At 45.0% G+C, this 22,208-nt stretch overlaps 1 pseudogene across 1 annotated transcript in view; it reads left to right on the top strand.

The window, feature by feature from the left end:
* Positions 1 to 21,137, top strand: part of LOC147280397 (mitochondrial import inner membrane translocase subunit TIM44-2-like) — a 45,221-nt pseudogene extending 24,084 nt beyond the window's left edge. Inside the window, exons 4-14 of the transcript XR_015123249.1 lie at positions 5,075 to 5,150; positions 5,298 to 5,373; positions 18,048 to 18,092; positions 18,195 to 18,291; positions 18,562 to 19,007; positions 19,088 to 19,156; positions 19,257 to 19,329; positions 19,618 to 19,722; positions 20,433 to 20,504; positions 20,595 to 20,657; positions 20,831 to 21,137. The product of XR_015123249.1 is annotated as a mitochondrial import inner membrane translocase subunit TIM44-2-like (transcript). The remainder of the gene's footprint in view (positions 1 to 5,074; positions 5,151 to 5,297; positions 5,374 to 18,047; positions 18,093 to 18,194; positions 18,292 to 18,561; positions 19,008 to 19,087; positions 19,157 to 19,256; positions 19,330 to 19,617; positions 19,723 to 20,432; positions 20,505 to 20,594; positions 20,658 to 20,830) is intronic.
* Positions 21,138 to 22,208: the final 1,071 nt, after the last annotated feature.

Genomic DNA, 22,208 nt, shown 5'->3' on the forward strand with positions numbered 1-22,208 from the left:
CTTCTCCTATTCATTAATTTAAATTCAATTTTCTGTTTTTTGTGTTTCTGGGTTGTATAAATCAAAGTTGTGTTTTGTTGGTGGAGTTCATTGATAACAATTGCCTAGAATTGCAAATCTAGTGTAGAAGGGGATGATCTCATGATGTCATCAGCCTTTGATTTACTCTATCTGCCTATAGATTTTCAGTATGTACTTAATTAAAAATGTATCAAAAATGGTTGGGCTAGGTTAGGTGTTTTAGCTAACGCCACTGTTGGTCATTCAGCTATAAAGACCAAAAAAACCCTGAAAAAGGGTCATGTGCATCGCACATGCGTTTTTTGGACGAAACTTTCTAACAGACTTGGATAGAATTAGATGTAGGTGGGACGGAACTTTCTAACAGACTTGGATGAAATTAGATGTAGGTGGTAACTTGCAAAATAAATTTAATTCATGAGGCAACTTGCTTCAATTTTTAATTTAGGTGGTACATGCAAATAGAGTCAAAGTTCAGGTGAGTGTCTTGCTAAAAAGCCAAAATTTTACTATGAACCATAGTATGAGATTGAGTATGTATAAGGACCACTGCAAATTGAAGTTGCTCTTCATTGCTCAAACAAGGTTTGTTTCTAAGCATTCTATATTTGTTGTTTTTTCTCAAAATTTTTATAATAATTTTGGTTGGTGAAGAAATTCTCATGTCTAGACACTTTTTTTTGGTTAGTACCTCAAGTTTGCCTCGTATTGCAAATTGGTACCCCCAGTTCAATTTTCAACGATTTAGTACCTCAACTTTAATTTTTTGATAAAAAAGTACCTCTGTTAAGCCTTCCGTCAAAAAAATCGTTAAATGTTGACGTGACATGTTACTGTAATGACTTTAATTTATTAAAAATAGCCACATGGAAAAATAAATAATAAAATATTTTTAAAATAAAAATAAATTAAAAAAAAAACCTTTTAAAACCCACAATTAAATTAAAAAACAAAAAAAACCAAAACTAAAGTAAAAAACCAAAAATCACCCTAAACCCACAATCAATAGTTAATTTCTGTGTATTTTATTTGATATCATGATGCTCGATCTTTCTTGATCCACGTAACATGGACTAAATTGATGTGTGCCAAAAGTGCACATGCCCTCATAACTAAGCACTTAACTTGATTCCCAACAATATGAAAATAATGGATTAACCATTAATTGTAGAGTTTTGTGTTATGGATGCATCAGCATGAATTAATTAATTATCTCCATTTTTATTGGTCAGGAAAATCATTTCATGAAAATGGATGGGCCTATTAATTATCTCCATTTTATATGCCCATGATTTCACCTTACGTGCATTCTTGTAGATCCAAGTTATCAAGTTGCCCATGATTTTATATGCCCATCATTTCATGTAGATCCAAGTGCATTCTTGGCCTATGTATTTCGGCTTGATATTTTGACTATATGTATCTATTTGAGGTTTGCTTCAACACTTGTGATGATTAGAAAATTTAACGAAGTAAAGGAAGGTCTACAACAAATGGTGATTAGTCCAAACTGGTCTTTATATAAAGAGAATGATCCGAGCAAAACAAGAGCAGTGAAGCAAAAGATATTGGATGAATACTTTTGGGATGAGCTAGATTGATTATATACTTTCCTTTACAGTTCCTATATATGAGATGATTAGGATGGCTGACACAGATAAACCATGTCTTCACTTAGTTTATGAGTGGTGGGATACCATGATAGAGAAAGTGAAGGCAGCTATCTATAGGAATGAGCACAAGCAACTACATGAATATAGCGACTTCTTTGATGTGGTGTATATCATTTTAGTGGAGCACACCACTACATTGTTTGGCTCATTCTTTAAATCCTAGGTAAGTATTATGTGCTTCTTTCCTTTTAAAGTCTTTAAAATTTATTTTTAATTTTTTTATTATAATTTTATAAAATTATATCATTATTTACTTATAGGTATTATAGTCCAAAATGGCTTCAAGAAGATCCTAGCTATGTTGCTCCACACCAAGATGTCGAGATTACAAGGGAAAGAAAAAAGTGTCTTGAGAAATACTTTTCGAATGAGCAAGCTAGAAGAGATATCAATGTGGAGTATGCCTATTTTTCAATGTGCTTGGGTGACTTTGGAGCTATTGATGCTATGAATGATATGTTTCTCATAGAACTTATAATGTGGTGGCCATAGCTTTGAATCTACTTGGACAACCTTGTTCCTCCTCGTGTTGTGAAAGGAATTGGAGTACGTATAGTCATTCACTCTTTAAGAAGGAACAAGTTACAAAGAAGGTGTTACTCAAATGTGGGATGTTGGAGTAAGGGTCGGCAATGGGCCGGCCCAAATCTTTTGGGTTCAGGCTTGAATTAGAGAAGCCCAATAGGGCTTTCGGGCCGGGCCGGGCTGGGCTTGAGCCTTAATACACAAGCCCAAGGCCCACCTATCAGGATCGGGGCTTGCGGGCTTGGAGGGCCGGGCCGGGCTGGGCTAGGCCCGAACGGGCGGCCCATAATGGGCCCAAAGCCTGTTTACACACATATATATTTTCAATAAAAAAATATAGGATTTTGGCTATGTTGTGATTTGAACATGAGACCTCATGTAACAAACTTCAACTCTCAACCAACTAAGCTAACTAGTTTATTTGTCTAGTTTTTGAATCATAACATATTTAATAGCTTTTTCATTTGTTTACTTCAATAAATTATTAATATGTTTATTAAGTTATTATCTAATACTATTATGTTAGTGTAATACCATAAATAATAAACTTTTAAAATTATATACAACATTACAACTATAATAAAACATAAATGTACATGTGTATATACAACTTTTATAATACAACTATAATTAAAGTTATTAAACTATGATCGTTCATTAATTCGACCACTGTTATCTCACTTTTACATCTTCGATTGAGCTAATTTTTTGCATGAATTATCTTTGAGTGGGGAACTAAAACATGAACGGTTCGGATCGTTAAAAACACGATTAAGATGTGAACTTCTACATATAAATACACTTGAAAAATATAATTCTAATAACTTTCCCGTTGAAACCTTGTCTTTTTCATAATTGTGAAGACCACAACGTAATTTCAACAATCTGAGCTGTTCATTTTTTATGTTCATAGTCAAAGATCATCCTTACAAAAAATCGGCCAAATTGGAATTCATTTACCCGTTCGATTATCATTAAAAAAACCACGATTGTTCATAAGTTGGACCACCGTTACCTAACTTCTACATCTTCGATTGAGCTAATTTTTTGCAGGGATGATATTTGAGTGGAGAACTAAAAAATGAACGGTTCGGATCGTTGAAAATACAATTGCATCGTATGTTTATAAAATATATGTAATAAAAACTCTAAACCCCAAATAATCCATTTAAATATTTAATACAAAAATTGAGATTTCTTATATATTAAATTATTAATATATTATATTAATTATATAAAAATTATATAAAACCTAATTTATGGAGTAAACAAACGAAAAACCTATTAAATATGTTATGATTCACAAACTAGACAAATAAACTAGTCAGCTTAGTTGGTTGAGAGTTTAAGCTAATTCTGTGAGGTCTTATGTTCAAATCAAAACATAGTCGAAATCTTTTTTTTTATTTTTATTTTTATTGAAGATATATTTGTGTGTAAACAGGCTTTGGGCGGGCCTAATCGGGCCGGGATTCGGGCGGGCCATGGGCTTCAAGGAGATGGCCCAAGCCTAGCCCAAAGGACTTTCAGGCTGTGCCAAGCCGGCCCAAATTTCGGGCTAGATCGAGCTTCGGGCCCAATGGGCCGAGTGGGCTTCGGGCCTTGGGCTTTTTGGTGAGGCCTATGTTGGAGGAGATGTATTTGATAACGTGGGTGAAGAAGGTATTGGGATGCTTGAAATTGCTAGCCTTTTTCTTGATGAACCATTATTGGAGGCTACTTTATTTACGAGGAAGACATCATGAATATTGAAGTTGATTGAGACTTATGTTTTTTAATTTTCTAGAGTTTGGATGTTTTAAATTTGGATGATCTTTTTAAGTTTTTTGAATTTGAGTGAAATGAATTTGAATTTTTATGTTATGTAAAGTAGAGATAGTTAAGCTTAGATCCTTTAAAAAAACAGTTTTTATATGGATACCGGAAGTGTTTTAAAATTTATAAAAAAAATCCTTTTAATTCATAATAATATATAAGAAAATCATTTTAATTCATAATAAAGTCCTTTTAATTTATAAGAAAATCATTTTAATTCATAAGAAAGTATTTCCCCGATTTGAAGAGTATTTCTCCCTATTTGAAAGGTATTTCTCCTCCTAGGGTGTAGAGTGGGCTTTATAGAGGCTGCATGTTAGGTTTTAATTCCAAGATTTTGGGCGGAGCCCAAAATCTTAAAAGAAGTACAAGAACCGATCATCGTTGTTACACCCACCAAACAATCTTGCTGGAGTAAAAAGTGGGAGGCTATCAGAATGAAAGTTAAATTTTCACGCATACATGAAAGATTACAAAATTTTTCTATCTATTACGTTAAAGAAGAAAAATAAAAGGACTTAATTAAAACTCTAAATCACTACCGGTCTTAGTCTAAGAAAGACTCATAAAATGGACTGCATTCTAAGTAATGTTTTAAATTATTCATATTTTTATTATTATATATAGTAATATATATTTTTAATTACCGTATTCATGACGTATCGTATCCTAATTTTTAAAAATTTATCATATCGCCGTGTCGTGTGGTATTGTATCGCCATATCCATATCCATATCCATGCTTCATAGGGTCGTCATACATGTGACTTTTATGAGATATAAGGCTTTGTCAAGTTGGGTCTCAGTTTACAGTCTGAGCAACTGGTAGTAATAGCTTGAGTCTCCACTCCCATTCGAAGTAAAATGTAACAGCTTCTTCCTACTTTGTCAGTTTGTTCAAAGCGCTGCAAAATTGTTTTTGTCATCTTTAGTTCTTTTAATTGTTATAACATTTTCTTTTTCTAATGATTATTACATGTTCTCATAAGAATTTTTGGTCACATTATACTCGTCATTATTCCCCTGGTTGCCGGAATCCAGAATTTCAACAGTCAGTCAAGGAGCTGAAAGAAAGTGCGGAAGAGCTCAAAGGGGTGAAATAAGAGCTGAAAGTTAGGTAATTATGTGATATAGTCACTTTCATGCCATAAAATTTTTTAGTCTTCTTATTTTATAGGCTGAGAGTCTAAGACATACCCTTGAATGTCAAGGCTGGCTAGGCACTTCCAGTGGCGGCTCTGAGATGGTGAAATGGCGAATGCAGAACGAAGCAGACAACTGAGCAGCTGTACAAGCAGGTCGATGGTGTTTGGACGGAGGCTGAAGCAGCAGCAAAGAAGGTCTCTGTTGATGCAAATTCTCGTGAGGTAGATGCAACAACTTAGAAACGCTGATCTGGCTGATCAGATGCTTTGCTGGATGATGAAGTGGATGTTGATTGAGATCTTCCTGCAAAAGAAAAAAGATCAAAGGAGATGGACCGGTGTGGTACCAGCCAAACACTCTCCGATGATGAAATCAGTGATGGTGTTTGATGGTGGATGAGGAAGAACAGAGGATGAACTTGGGAGAATAGGAAGAACAAGGCAAATGTTCTGGGTTATTCTCAGCAAGTTGAATAAGCTCTTTGGTGAGTGGGAATTTTTGTGTGAGTGTTTGTGGGTAGATGCATAGATGCGTAGATAGATCATTTTGTGCATATATGGTGCTTTATATAGGCAAAGGAAGACTTAATGAATAAGTTACCTGCATGTGAATGAATGGTTGCTAGAGACCCACGCACCTGGTCAGACCTAGTTGTATGCTCAGCTGCTTACTTCCTCAGCATTCAATGCTGCATTGAATCCCCCATTAAATGCAAGGTTGGAAGGTTCAGGCAAACTGCCCCAGTAGTCATGAATGCAGACTGGATATTCTATCTGTCAGAAGATTTGTGTCAGGTGCATTTAAGTGCGGCGGTTCGTCCCAGCATGATCTTCCCGGGAATGGCGGCGGAGAGCCGAGCCGAGCCGATACGAACACATGTTTCTTATGCGTAGACATGAAGTTCATGTGTGGTCGGATCGGAAATGTGATTCCAGACCGAGCCGGTCCAGTTGAAGGGGGTCTTTCCGAGCCCTAACTGGTCGACGCCAGAACTCGGATGGAGACCGTCCCCTGTGCCGAGCCGAGCCGAACTGGGATGACCGTGGAAAGATGGACACTCGATCCCTTGGAAGATCATCGGTTCGGCTCGGACCGAACATGGTGGGCCCGGCGTGGAAACTCGGTCTGAGCTGGCAGAGGAAATGCCGATCAGTGATGATGTGGAGGTCAAAGTTTGAACACAGAGAGTCAACTCCGAGGTGGGTGTTGACCAGCCACGTGTCGAGCCGTGATTGGCTGTTCGGATAGATGTGGATTTTCCCACAAACAGGAGTCCCCCAGCTTCCGATCCGAGCGAGCAGTGGTGGATTGGAAGTTGGAGTGTAAGGACAATCCCAAAGATGGCATGTCACTTGATCCGAGCCGAACCCTACAAACCCATGTTCCCGAAGATCCGAACACAAGGCGACTTGTGATTGGTCAAAATATCTCAGGGACAGGTGAAGGGACGCTTGATTTCTGCATGGGGGAACGTAAGGGTCACCTCACTTATGGGTGTTTTTGAATGCTTGACAGGTGTCAAGATCTGGCATTTGAAGCGCCAGAAATGAAGGGCTGAGATCTGATTTGCATGGGGTATAAATTGGCTGTTTCTCTCTCTTCCTCTTCATTTTCAGAAGTTCACTCTCTCTCCTGCGAAACTCTCTCTCTCTCTCACCGTGAACTTCTCTCTCTCCCCGTCGATCGTGTGGTGGCCCGACCTTGATTCCGACCAGTTCCGTTCATAGGTGGGGTGATTCCGAGTGTGTAGGGGGTGGAGAGATTGGCCGGACAAAAACCAGTAAGTGATTCTGTCCATTTCTGAGTTTTTGTGTTTTTCGGGTTTTTTTCTGGGTTTGTTCTTGGTGTTCTTGAAAAAGACACTTTTCGATCCAAAAAGTGAGAGAGAAAAACAGAAAAAGGTGTTTATAATGTCTGAGACTGATTCGAGTGGTCGTCTCGGCTCGGGAGAAGCCTTTGAAGGAGATAGTGAGGCCGAGCTGAGCCGAAGCCCACCCGCGGGTGAGGCTAGTTGGGACGGGTTGTTCGAAGAGTTGGACGAAGTGATCTCGACGTTGGGTCGCAACCCAGGCGAGGAGCGCCGAGCCCGAGGGGACCAGGAAAACCCCGAAGTGTTGAGTTCCGACCGGGAACATAGGGTGGCCGAAGGTGACGACGAGGAGCCCCTTGACGTCGAGCCGATCGCGACCATCCCGAGCAGGCTAACCTCGGGCTCAAGTGAAAGGGACAGGGGTCACGATGCGTCGACCTCGGCTCGGCAAGTGACGGGGAGTCCGATCGACCCTGACTTTTACGAGGAGTTGGCGTGGAAGGCCGATCAGATCCCAAACGAGATGACCGAGTTTCATCTCGAGGATCTGAGAGCTCGGTACTCCGTTCCCGAGGCCGTGCGGATGAGGTTGCCGACGGAAGGGGAGAAGCCGAGCCGACCCCCCAAGGGATGGGTGACCATGTACCCTGAAATGTTTGAAAATGGGGTTCGGCTTCCCCTGCATCCGTTCCTGCAGGATTGGTTGGCTATGATCGGCGCGGCGCCGCATCAGCTAAATCCCAACGTATACAGGATCATCTTGTCCATGCATATTTTGTGGCACAAGGTGCACAAATGCGAGCCGGACAAGGATATCCTGTTCTGCTCCTACGCACTGAGGTCGAAGAGCACCGAGCTCGGCTTCTATAACCTGCAGGCCTATTCGAGGCCACTGTTCTCGGGCAATCCCTCTTCTCAGAAGACTTGGAAGAGGAGATACTTCTTCGTCTCTGGGGATTGGGAATTCGCCGATCCGATCAGACCCACCCCGGCTCGGGTTCCCAGAGCCTTTAGGATCCCAGGTGGGCACTGGAAGACTGGGGCTGATCCGAGGGCAATTTGCACATGTTTCGTAATAATTGTATATATATTTTGTGGCTAACTCCTTTTGGTTTCGGCTTTGCAGTCAGCTGGGGCAAATATAAACTCCGAGGCGAGCTGAGGGATCAGATTGCCGTGATCAGAGAGTCGCCGACCGAATATTCATCCACCAAATTCCTGCTCGGGCAGACCCAGATCAGGTCGAGCGGAATTTCCTGGTTTGTACCCAGGTGGAACCCGCGAGCCGAAAAGGGAATGAGTTCGGCCGAGATGGAAGCTCGGCTGAGGAAGAAAGCCGAGAGAAGCGCCCAAAGGAAGGCTGCAGGTCGGGTGCCCGTCGAGCCGATCCTGGTACCAGCGCCTACCGCCGCCGCAGCCCGACCCGGGCCCTCCGTGACGAGGCCGGCTCGGCAGGGAGAGAAAAGGAAGGGCCCGGCGACCGAGGCTCGTCCTGAGAAGAGAACCCGGGCCGTACCCGGTGGTGGGGATGCCGACGCCTCTGGCTCGGTGCTACTGAAGACGGTGGAGGTCGACCCCTGCATCGAGCCGTTCGTCTCGGGTCTCAAGCGCGTGATGACGGCGAAGGCGCGGGAGGGGCTCTGGGCCGGTCAGGACGAGCCGAGCTTCAGCCACCAAGCTCTGACCACATCCCGGCAAGCCATGTTGGTAAGTCCTTTTCACTTCGGATTTCGTCTATCCGCTTGGTTCGGATTAGTAATAACCCTTCTCCTTTGTTCTTGCAGCTCGCCATGAGGCAGTTTGAAGCCGCCCATGCCGCCATGGAGGCCGAGGCGACAATGGGAAGGCTTCGGGAGCGGATCCAGGAGCTTAAGGAGAAGCTGGCTGAGGCCGAGCGGGTGGTGAAGGCCGAGCGCGATCGGTCGGCGGGTCTGCGGTCCAAACTGGCCGAGAAAGAGGTGGAAGTCGCTCGGCTCGGTAAGGAGCTCCTTGCATCCGAGCAGAAGGTGGCCGAGCTGGGCCAGTTCGCTGACGACCTTCAGCGGGACGTCGAGGCAGCCGAGCGGAGGGCTGTCGAGATTCGGCGTCAAGCCGGAGTGCCGAGCGTCCAGGCACTTGCCGATGCCCAGTTCGAGGGGTACAAGGAGCTGCTGGAGGAGATCCGGTCGAAGAGGCCAGACTGGGATTTGTCCTTCGTCGGCGAGTCCGACGGCGAGGGGGACACCCAGGAAAGCCAACAAGAAGACCTCCCCCCTTCTGATCGCCGAGCTTCCGCCGAGGTGGTCACTTCACGGACCGAGCCGACGCCGGAGGATCCTCCGCTGCCCGAGTGCGAGCCGACCCCGATTCCCCCAGTCCCCGAATCCGATCCCAATGCTGAGATGCAGATCGGCGGGGTTGAGGTGGTGCAGCTCGGCGAGGAGACGCCCGAGGAGTCCACCGAGCCGATCCAGGAAGGACCTGCCGAGCGATCTGCATGACTTTAAATTGTACTTTTGTTTTTACTTTTTCTCCCCGAGCCGAGGTGTGGCTCGGGTTTGATTTGATTTTTGAACAATATGTTGTTTGGATTTATCTCGTTTAATTTTATCAGTATTTTCTTTTTATGATACAAGTTGCTGTCAGTTCGGCTCAGAAGTTAAGCTAAAGACATAACCAATAACATATGGACAAGAAAATGATGAAAGTGACAAAAATAATAAAAACTAAGATATCTTGAGATCGGCTCGGCATGCCGATCGCAATGAAAATGAATGGTAATGATAAATTAGAACTTGTTTTCAAGATAAGTAAAAATTTAACAACCCTAGTGATCCCAGATGGGCTCGGCATACCCATTGAGATATTTAGGGATTTTGTTTTTTGAGAAAAATATTCAAACTTACTTTCAGATCGGCTCGGCATGCACGATGAAAGTGTTGGTTGGAGTGTATATTTTTCTTTTAGAAATATCCTGTTCAGCGTTAGGACTGTAGGAAGTCACTTCGGCTCGGACAGGGATTTTTATAGACCTGATAAGTCTGTAATATGCCGAGCATCGGGCCGGAAATGGCACGCCAGCTCGACACATGAGTTTATAGACCTGATGAGTCTGTAATATGCCGAGCATCGGGCCGGAAATGGCGCGCCAGCTCGACACATGAGTTTATAGACCTGATGAGTCTGTAATATGCCGAGCATCGGGCCGGAAATGGCGCGCCAGCTCGACACATGAGTGTATAGACCTGATGAGTCTGTAATATGCCGAGCATCGGGCCGGAAATGGCGCGCCAGCTCGACACATGAGTTTATAGACCTGATGAGTCTGTAATGTACCGAGCGTCGGGCCGAAAGTGGCACTTCGGCTCGGCACATGGATTATTTTTTCGAAGGGAACACTTAGATTTTTCCCTCTTTGTTGAAAGTGTATGGGAGTAGAGTCCCCAGTGTTTGCTTTGAAGAAATAAGAAGAAGATGAGTCAAACATGTGTTCATCCTTTCATTGATTGGAACGAATGTTAGGTCGGACAGTCCCCGATCCTAACTACATTCTTACTGATAATAAGTCTTTAAGTGCTCAGCGTTCCAGCTATGCTTGAGAGGCTTCCCAGCCAGAGTGGCCAAGTTGTAGGTGCCAGGCTTGACTATGCCCGTAATCCTGTATGGTCCGGTCCAGTTCGGATCGAATGAGCTCTCCTTGACGGCGAGGGGATTCTTTTTCATGACGAGGCTGCCCAATCCGAAGCTCCTGGGTTTGACCCTTTGATTGTAGTATTTGGCTACCCTCTGTTGGTAAGCGGCTCGGCAGAGATTTGCGTCGGTTCGCCTCTCCTCGATTATGTCCAGGCCGAGCCGAAGTCCGGTGTCATTTGTCTCGGGATTGTACGTGCCGGTCCGGAATGAAGGAGTCCCCATTTCGACCGGGACGACAGCGTCAATTCCGAACGCCAACGCATAGGGTGTTTCCCTCGTGGAATTGAGATAGGAAGTTCGGTAGAACCAAAGCACCTCTGGCAAGAGTTCAGGCCAATTTCCCTTAGCATTATCCAGTTTAGTCTTGAGGGTCTTCTTGAGGATCTTGTTGATGGCCTCGACCTGTCCGTTCGACTGCGGATGGTAAGGCGCGGTGAAGCGCAAGTTGATGTTCAGACGTGAACAAAAGCTTCTGAACTTCTTGCAGTCAAACTGTTTGCCATTGTCCGCAATGATGGTGTGCGGCATGCCGAACCGGCAAATGATGTTCTTCCAGACGAAGGTCTCCATCCGTTCGGCCGTGGTTGTGGCTAGGGGCTCGGCCTCGGCCCACTTGGTGAAGTAGTCGACTGCTACCACCGCCATGGTGACTTGCCCTTTCGCCTTCGGCATAGGGCCGATCAGGTCGAGTCCCCACTGCGCGAACGGCCAGGGACTGGATATGGAGGTCAGCAACTGGGGAGGTTGATGGGGGATCGCGGCAAATTGCTGACATTTGATATAGGCGCGAGACAGATGATCTGCGTCCTTGTTCAGCGTTGGCCAGAAGTAACCCTGTCGAATCGTCTTGTAGGCAAGGGCTCTTCCTCCAGAATGGTTTCCGCATATCCCCTCGTGGATTTCTCTTAGCACATTCTGACCTTCTTGGGGAGTGACACATCGCAAGTAGGGCAGGGAGAAACTCCTCTTGTAGAGCTGACCGTCGATGATACTGAACCGAGCTGATCTGGTTTTGATGAGACGCGCTTTGTCCTTCTCTGGGGGAAGTATCCCGGAGGCTAGATAGTTAGTGATCGGCGTCATCCAGCTCGGCTCGGCCTCGGTCTGCATAACGATGGCTTCGTTTTCTGCAGTGCTGGGTCTGTCCAGGATTTCAACTGGAACGCGCCTAGCGGATCCGGTGTCTGTGGCCGAAGCCAGACGTGCCAAGGCATCGGCTCTGCAGTTCTCTGCCCTCGGGATTTGGGATATTTTGTATTCGCAGAAGTTCCCGAGCAGCAAACGGGTCTTCTTGAGATAGGCAGTCATGCTGGGCTCCCGAGTCTCGTACTCTCCCAATATCTGATTGACGATTAGTTGGGAGTCGCTGAAGATGTTCAATTTGGTCGCGCCGAGCTCCTTTGCCAATCTGAGCCCGGCGATGAGTGCCTCATACTCTGCTTCATTGTTTGACGCTTGAAATCTGAAGCGAAGAGCATACTCCATCACAACTTGTTCTGGGGAGATCAGAACAAGCCCAGCTCCGCTTCCCATAGTGTTGGAAGATCCGTCCACGTAGAGGGTCCAGGTGAGAAGATCAGCCTGGCAGTAATCGCCATTTGTGTTCGGATCAGACGCGGTTGGTGTAGCGTCGGCGCGCGGTGGGTTTTCCGCCGTGGTGGTCGACTCACAGATAAAGTCCGACATGGCTTGACCTTTGATGGCCGTCCTGGGACGGTAGATGATGTCAAACTCGCCGAGCTCGATTGACCATTTGATGAGCCGACCCGAGGTCTCGGGTTTTGACAGGATTTGTCTGAGCGGCTGATCCGTCAAGACGACGATTGAATGAGCTTGGAAGTAGGGTCTCAATTTCCGAGCCGAGCTGACCAGGGCGAGAGCCATCTTCTCGAATTTTGGATACCTGGTCTCGGCATCGGCGAGGGCTCGGCTCGTATAGAAGACGGGGTGTTGTACACCGCCGACCTCTCTCACTAGAACTGAGCTGAGAGCCGAGTCAGAGACAGAGAGGTAGAGAAAAAGTTCTTCACCTTCCTCGGGTTTGGATAAGATGGGAGGTTCCCCCATGTGCCTTTTCAGATCTTGAAAGGCCTGCTCGCATTGGGGGGTCCATTCTATGCTCTTCCCTACTCCCCTTAAGGCTTTGAAGAAAGGGAGGCACCGGTCGGTGGATTTCGAGATGAACCGGTTCAGGGCGGCGACTCTTCCAGTCAGACTCTGGATTTCCTTGCGTGTCCTTGGGGACTTCATGTTGATCAAAGCCTGGATCTTCTCCGGATTGGCTTCAATCCCCCGTTGGCTGACCAGGTAGCCGAGGAACTTGCCCGACCGAACTCCAAAGACACACTTGGCTGGGTTCAGCCGCATCTGATATTCTCTTAGGACTCCGAACATGTCTGAGAGGTCCCTGACGTGATCGTCCGCCTTGATGCTTTTGACCAGCATGTCATCCACGTAAACCTCTACGGATTTGCCGATGGAAGATCTGAACATGTGGTTGACCAGCCTTTGGTAGGTGGCTCCGGCGTTTTTGAGGCCGAAGGGCATGACCTTGTAGCAGTACATGCCGCGATCAGTTATGAAAGATGTGCCCTCCTGGTCGGATTTGTGCATGAGGATCTGGTTATACCCAGAATAGGCGTCCATGAAGCTGAGGAGCTGATGTCCAGCTGTTGCATCGACGAGCTGATCTATTCTGGGCAAGGGAAAGCTGTCCTTTGGACAAGCTCTGTTCAGGTCGGTGAAGTCCACGCACATCCTCCACTTCCCGTTGTTCTTTTTCACCATGACCACGTTGGCAAGCCAGTCGGGATAGTTGACTTCCCGGATGAACCCGTTATTTTGCAACTTGGTTACCTCTTCAGCCATGGCGGCGTATCGGACCGGATCGTAAGACCTCCTCTTCTGACGGACCAGTTTGCATCCCGGGTCGGTGTTCAGCCTGTGGGTGATCACGTCAGACGATATGCCTGGCATGTCATCGTAAGACCAGGCGAACACCTCCGCATTGGCACGGAGGAAGTCAACTATGGCAGAACGTTGCTCGGGGCTGATCTGAATCCCCACTCGGACGAGCCGATCCGGTGTCTCGGCCGAGATTGGCACTTCCTCCCAGGCCTCGGCGGGAAGGGGCCGAGTGTCTGGGTTCGGCTCGGAAGTGAAGTCGAATGTTTCCGCCCTTGGCCACCTGCCCGAATCAGCGATGGAGTCAAGTTCCTGTGAGTTCGGCAGCTGGCCCTTCTGCTTGATCGAAGCGGCGTAGTAAGACCGAGCCGAGCACTGGTCTCCCTGAATGACGATGCAGTCATCGCCCACCGGACATTTGATGAGGAGGTCGGCGTAATGGACGATGCAGTCAAGGTCGACCAGAGCCGGTCTGCCCAGAATGATGTTGTAGGCTGACGGCCGCTTGACGACAATGAAGTACGTCATGCAGGTCTTCTTGATCGGTCCCTTCCCGAGCGAAAGGGGAAGGTAAATGTGTCCGAGGGGCTGAACCACTTCTCCCCCGAATCCGACCAAGGCAGGTGTATCGGTCTCCAGCTTATCCTCGCCGATGCCCATCTGCGCGAACGCAGAGTGGTAGAGGATATTGACCGAGCTCCCTCCATCGACGAAGGAGCGTGCAATGGTAGTCCCGGCCACTTCAGCCACTATGACGACCGGGTCATAGTGGGGGAAGATGATCTCATTCGCTTCGTTAGGCTCAAAGGTGACCGGTGCCCAGTCTTTCCGTTGTCTTTTGGAAGTGCTGGGCTGACCTGCTTGGATTGACAGGGACTCATGAGCTTGAGCCGCCTGTCTGACATACTCCTTCTGGGATCGGTTAGAGCTTCCCACGAAGGTTGGCCCTCCGCCGATCGATCCGATGGCAGCATCCTGGACCTCGATGGTGTTGGTGGGCTTCTTCAGCGCAGCCTTGGGTACCCTAGGCCCGCCGGCCAGGAATTGATTGATCTTACCCGCCCGGGCAAGAGTCGCAATCCCATCGCGGAGGGCGTAGCAATCACCCGTGACGTGGCCGTGATTGGAATGATACTTGCAGAAGACGCCCTCCCTGATTTTGTCTGGGGGAGGTCCCTTGATCTCCCTGGCAGCTGGGAGTTGGTCTTTGATCTTGGAGAAGATCGCCTCCAGACCGGCGTTGAGGGGAGTGTACTCCGTGTACTGGACAAACTTGGGCCCCTTGCCCAGAAGTTGGCGTGGCTCCTCGGTCCTGGTCTTCTTGGATTGGACCTGGGGTTTGGGACTTGTAACCTCTCCCTCCTTCCTCTTGGCCGAGGTTGGCCTGGGATTCAGGGCCTCCACCTGAGCATCCCACTCCTCAGCCCGCGCCCACTTAGTGGCCTCAGCGGAAAGCTCATCGTAAGTGGAGGGAGGATTCCTCATTAGGTGGGAGCGGAGTCCCCCGGCGTGCAGACCTTGCATGAGGGCATTCTTTGCTGACCTGTCGTCGCAATCGTCGCACTTCGTATATTCGATGTTGAAGCGGATCAGATAGGCCTTGAGGCTCTTCCCTTCCTGCTGTTTAATGAGCGACATATCGTTCAAGTTGTAGAGTCGTTCGGATACAACCCGATATCTCGCCAGGAAGGCCCTCCGGAGGTTGGAGAAGGAGTCGATGGAATTCGGTTGGAGAGTTCGGAACCATCCCCGAGCCGAGCCCTTCAAGTTCGAAGGGAAGATTCTGCACTTCGTGGCTTCAGATGCCTGGCGGGCCTCCATGGCGTATCTGAAGCTGTCAAGATGGTCGTACGGATCCTTGGCCCCATCGTACTGATCCATCTTGGGGGGCTTGGTGTCGCGGGAGACCTTAGCATCCATGATTCTGCTGGTGTACGGGAGGGGGAGTTCCTCTCCGTGGTCGGCTCTACCGGTGTACCCCCTGGAGACCTCGACGTGGCCGAGCCGATCGTGGACGCTCCGGATTTGGTCCTGGACCAGAGTCCGGACAAGATTTTCCACGTCGGGCGGGGTCGGCTCGGCCGCATTTTCCCCTGAGCGTTCGGCCTGGTTACCGAGTCTCTCACTCACCGGTTGGCGAGTGATCCTCTCGCTCACCGGTCGTCGATCCGACATGATCATAGTCGATCCCAGTCGGTCACTCACCGATCGTCTCCCTGAGTGAGCTCCTGATGGGGAAGGATCCCGGCCGGTGATGGGGCCGAGCCTATCCCCAATCGGGATCCTGGTTTCGGCCGAATTGGCTGGACTGTTGGCCCCCAACCTGGATTGGGCCGGGGGTCGCCGATTTGTATTCAGGTCGGCACGGTCTCCGCTCGAATTCCTGGGGACACGCTTCCCGAAAGCCACCTGTTTTTGCTGGAGGAGATGGTGGGCATTTAGGAATTCGGCCTGTTCGGCCGGGGGCATATCCTCGAAGCCCGGGAAGGCGCAATCAGAGTCCTGCCGATCAGTCTGGTCGTTCGGCTCGGCAGGAGTGCTTTGCCGAGAAGGAGACGGTGAAAGGACCTCCTGCTCGGTTCGGGTCCGGCGCGATCGGAAACCCGATCCCCCACTGTTCTCGAGCTGAGCACGATGGCGTGCAAGTTCCCCGGCCAGCTCGGCCTGTTTTGCGAGCAGCTCATTATTCTGCTTCAGGAGTGCATTTTCAGCGGCTAGATGTCGTTGGCTCTCCTTAAGGAGTTTATGAGCAGCTCGGATTTTCGTGGGACCTTTGGACTTAGATGTTCTGGGGAGTTGTGCTCCCCTCCTCTTCTCAGGTGTCTCAGGCTGATGTTGTTCATCGTTCTGAGACGCCCCCGAAGAAGAGCTGCTGTCCCGAAAGATGGTAGTCATGATGACTTGTGTGAAGGAAGAGCTTAGCACTTGCGGTGATGAACGCAACGGCTGAAGTCGATCTTCCCACAGACTGCGCCAATCTGTTGATGCAAATTCTCGTGAGGTAGATGCAACAACTTAGAAACGCTGATCTGGCTGATCAGATGCTTTGCTGGATGATGAAGTGGATGTTGATTGAGATCTTCCTGCAAAAGAAAAAAGATCAAAGGAGATGGACCGGTGTGGTACCAGCCAAACACTCTCCGATGATGAAATCAGTGATGGTGTTTGATGGTGGATGAGGAAGAACAGAGGATGAACTTGGGAGAATAGGAAGAACAAGGCAAATGTTCTGGGTTATTCTCAGCAAGTTGAATAAGCTCTTTGGTGAGTGGGAATTTTTGTGTGAGTGTTTGTGGGTAGATGCATAGATGCGTAGATAGATCATTTTGTGCATATATGGTGCTTTATATAGGCAAAGGAAGACTTAATGAATAAGTTACCTGCATGTGAATGAATGGTTGCCAGAGACCCACGCACCTGGTCAGACCTAGTTGCATGCTCAGCTGCTTACTTCCACAGCATTCAATGCTGCATTGAATCCCCCATTAAATGCAAGGTTGGAAGGTTCAGGCAAACTGCCCCAGTAGTCATGAATGCAGACTGGATATTCTATCTGTCAGAAGATTTGTGTCAGGTGCATTTAAGTGCGGCGGTTCGTCCCAGCATGATCTTCCCGGGAATGGCGGCGGAGAGCCGAGCCGAGCCGATACGAACACATGTTTCTTATGCGTAGACATGAAGTCCATGTGTGGTCGGATCGGAAATGTGATTCCAGACCGAGCCGGTCCAGTTGAAGGGGGTCTTTCCGAGCCCTAACTGGTCGACGCCAGAACTCGAATGGAGACCGTCCCCTGTGCCGAGCCGAGCCGAACTGGGATGACCGTGGAAAGATGGACACTCGATCCCTTGGAAGATCATCGGTTCGGCTCGGACCGAACATGGTGGGCCCGGCGTGGAAACTCGGTCTGAGCTGGCAGAGGAAATGCCGATCAGTGATGATGTGGAGGTCAAAGTTTGAACACAGAGAGTCAACTCCGAGGTGGGTGTTGACCAGCCACGTGTCGAGCCGTGATTGGCTGTTCGGATAGATGTGGATTTTCCCACAAACAGTCTCATTTCAAATACCTTCAAAATAGGCAGTGCTTCAAATATGTAGAATTCTGGATTGTCTAATCTTTTTTATTAGGGTTGTATCTTGCCTAGGGCTCCTTCCTGGATGTGTTTGTGCTTTTGTAATTCTTACAATGCCCTCAATTTCCTAGACAAACATGTTTTCCCTGTTAAAGTTCAGATGTTTTCTTTTATGAGACTAATCAGAAAAACATGCTTGTCTTGGAAATTGAGGGCATTGTAAGTATTACAAAAGCACAAACACATCCAGGAAGGAGGATCAGATGTTTTTGCACCGGTATGGCTCTTAGACCTATTGTTCTTATATGCACTAGTTGTTACTGTCACTTTGGCATTTGTTCATCATTTATTTTCATAAGGAACTTGTATCTTTTCTAGTAAATATGTTTTCATTGATAATTATGTTTGCAGGTTTCTTCTCATGTTAAAGAAAAGATCTCGGCTGCCACAGAGGAGGTCTACTTGGTGTTTTTTTCCTTACCTCTTACAAATGTTCTACTATGTACTTCAATCTGCTGAAGTTTATTGACTTTACCTTCTTTTTATTGTCCAATTTAGGTCAAAGAAACTTTTGTAATTGGGAAAGAACAGGCTTCAGGGCCTTCTGGTGCTTCAGCTGAGCATGTTGCTGATGCAGAAGATGGAACGAAGGCTTCAATATAGATTGATCCGAAATCTGATTCAAATCCAATATAGCACCTATGGGTACATAAGAAATGTATTGAATCGATTCTTTTTAATGAATAGATCCGATCGCAACTTCGAATATGGAATTCAAAGGGATCAAATAGGAAATGATACTCTGAATCATAGAACTATAATGAAATATACGATCAACCAACATTTATCAAATTTGAAAAAGAGTCAGAAGAAATGGTTCGATCCTCTTATTTTTATTTCTCGAACCGAGAGATCCATGAATCAACATCTGGGGAAGATAAACAGCAGCACCCGGGGCCCAGTGATACTGCAGAATCATTATTTGGCAAATTTTGGTCAAGTGTTTCTCCCTCAAATGTTTCCTCTGCCTTCCATGGACTTAAGGAAGCAAAGTTTATTGACTTAGCAAAATAGGGATATGACATTGTAAAGGATGAGTTAGTGATAATCCAACTAAGAGAAAACACCTGGAGTATACTCCTCCCCCCACCTACCCCACAAGGTGAAAGAAGTACAAGAACTGATCATCGTTGTTACACCCACCAAACAATCTCGCTGGAGTAAAAAGTGGGAGGCTATCAGAATGAAGGTTAAATTTTCATGCTTACATGAAACATTACAAAATTTTTCTATCTATTTGCCTTTTCTGAGGACATGCGGGAACATTGGGAGCTAGACAAGCGATAGCCCAATTGTTCACAAAATTTAAGAGTATGCCTGCTAAGCATTGTTAACTTGCTATCTACGAATTATAGTTTTACCAAATATTTGACTGCTGATCGAGTTGACAGTATCAATGAAACTATTTTTCAAGAAACAAATACTGCTGCATCAATCAAGGAGATCCGTTGCCGAGATCTGTATGATCATATTGACCTTTTCTGCCTGTCATATCTATCTTTATATTTTGATGACTTTATTAATTTCTTTTTTCCGATTGTAATGTTTTGGATGGATTAGATCTTTTTCTTTACCAGAGTTTGTGGCAGAAGTTCAGGGTGCTGTCAAAACAGTGCTTAATGCTTACATGAAGGTTAGTACTGAGTGAGCTGAGCTTATGTAGGAATGGCAGAATTGTGTTACCTACCTACTCTCTCTCTCTCTCTCTCTCTCTCTCTCTCTCTCTCTCTCTCTCTCTCTCTCTCTCTCTCTCTCTCTCTCTCTCTCTCTCTCTCTCTCTCTCTCTCTCGCTCTCTCTCTCTCATGTTTTTTTTCCCTTTGTTTATGGTTTGCTTTCAACATATCATCTCAGTGATGGCCCATCTGAGTGCCACTAGAGTTTCTCATCTTTATTGGAATAACAAGTGCATTAAATTTACAGGGAGATATTGAAACACTGAAGAAGTATTGCAGCACTGAGGTGATTGAACGATGCAAAGTCGAGCGTATGGCTTTACAAAGCCATGATATCTTTATAGATAACAAGGTAATAAAGTTTGCTTCTCCTTATAATATATTAATGTTTCCATGCCAATTATATAGTTGAGAGTTCAATATTGAACAAATGTTAATTAGAAATCCATGCTTATCTTTTTGTCTTATAGTGTTACATATAATTTTGATATTTGAGACTGAAAGGCTAGACTTCATAAAAAATGAGAAGTGATATTGGAGGTATAAAACTTAAAAGATGAAGATGGGTCTGAAACTTTAATATATCATTTATATTTAGAATGGATATTATCAAATATCATTTTTCTTTAACTATCCTTGAAAGTCATTTTTATATTTTGTTTTATAATAGTTACGCATATGAATCTTTGCTGAAGCTAATGTATGTATATAATAGCTAATCAATGTTTGATTTGACGAAGAGACTAAAGTTTCTTTGAAGTTTGGATCATTTTGATGTGGCTGCCACATCATTTTAAAATCACGTGGCAATAATCGTTCACAATGCAAGCTGTTTTTCATGACTTTGAGAGTTGATTAAGATTACTAAATAGCAGCTTTTGTATGCTCTAGGGTCATTAACTGAAGTCGTTTGAGAAGTCATTTGTAGCCTAATTTTTGTTTGTATGCTGATATGGTAGTCTTGGTAGAAATGAGTGAAGGAATCTTTTTCAGGGCATAAGCTTGTATTTGGCACGGATATATTAGTCATTGTGTTACTAATATATGATTTTTGGGTTGCAGATTCTGCATATATCTGATGTGGAAGTAAGAGAGACCAAATTGATGGGAGACTCTCCCATAATCATTGTAGTGGTAGGCATTTTATATTTTCTTAAAACTTTAATTGATATAACAGAAGCAAATGCTGATAGCAACTGCCCTTCTCCCATGAACATTTTACAGTTCCAAACGCAGCAAGTCTAATGTGTACGTGATAAAACTGGTTCCATAATAGGTGGTGGCAAGGTAAATAGTTAATACGTATATATTTAAATGTGTTATCTTCCCCACTTGGGCATTTCACTTGCTCGTGGGTTGTGAAGAGCTGTAAGAACATATACTATTGTGTCATCGTTCTGGTTATTAGAATTTTTATGTGTACGAACTCATGTTTTTGTGAAATCCTATTGTTTCTTTAGGATACAATCCACACACTGTACTACGCCTGGGCCATGCAACAGGTGGATCTTGAAGAAGGTGAAGGTGCTCTCTACCCAATTTGGAGGGTAAGAGAGATGCATCAATTTGGAGTTCAATCCCTTATTTAGTCCTTCATATAAAAGTCAGATGGTAATGATGGATGTTGTAGCAAACTTCCCTAGGTTGTTATTCACTGCTAGGAAATTTTGTAGTAGATTATTTATCATTTATTGTTATGAATTAAACATAGTTGTGTTCTAAGCATAATTATATATTTTAAAGGAATATTTGTTCTCACATATTTAAATTAATGAATAAATTCTTGCTGCCAAATAGAGTACAAATATGCTTTTACTCAGTACCTGTGAAAATGAAATAATCTCTATTGGTTGCTGCTTGCAACCTTGGAATCGTTTACAAGTTGCACAAAAGGAAAAGTAGATGCGTTGTACTGCACTTGCTTATTCACTACCACCAGTTGGGAGAGTAGCTAACAAAAAGTAGAAAAGAACATAAAAGGCATCCATGATCCATCTCCATCTTATCTCATATTAGCTATCTTGAAACACTAAGATGAGCCATAGTCTAAAACTTTATCCTTGTGCAGAAATCTTAACCTACTAAGGACCTGTTTAAAAAGTGCTCGGGTTAGAGTTGGAGCAACCAAGTTGAACCAAAACCTACTCAAATTAATAAATTAATACCAAGGAATAAAATTTCGGATTTCGAGGAAATTTCGATGGAAATTTCGATGGAAATTTCGACGGAAATTTCGAAGATTTTTAAATTTCGACAAAAATTAGATGGAAATGACGGAAATTGCTATCAAAATACGGAAATTTTGAATGAAACTTTACCATATGTTTATTTAACATATTATCTACTACATTGATAAAAAACATTGAAGAAACCAAATTATATAGTAGGTTTCATGTGATATAAGATGAATATAATGCGCGCTGGAGACAAATACTGTTAAAAAAATAGCTTACTAATTAATAATTATATAAATTTAATTTAACAAACACCTCAGAGCTTGTGTAATTTATTTTTCAATTTTTCATAAATGAAAAGAACTTTTCAAAGCTTTGGATTGTTGTTGTTTGTGCTTGTTTGAAGTTGTTCGATTATTACTTTCATTGGAAATTTCAAGGACGAAATTCTTTGAAGGGGGATAGATTGTGAAACCCCTTTGAAGAGGGGTGGATTGTGAGACCCCGTATTTTTCCAAGTTTTATTTTGAAAAATATTTTAAAAATTTATTTGAGAAATAAAATATTTTAGGTTAATTTTATAATTTTTATTTTAAATTAGTTTGATCCGTTCTTTGACTTTTTGAACTATTGTGCTTTTGACTTCGACCTGTGGTTTGTTGGA

Source organism: Dryas octopetala, chromosome 7, assembly GCF_963921425.1.
Source record: "Dryas octopetala chromosome 7, drDryOcto1.1, whole genome shotgun sequence".
Lineage (NCBI taxonomy): Eukaryota > Viridiplantae > Streptophyta > Magnoliopsida > Rosales > Rosaceae > Dryas > Dryas octopetala.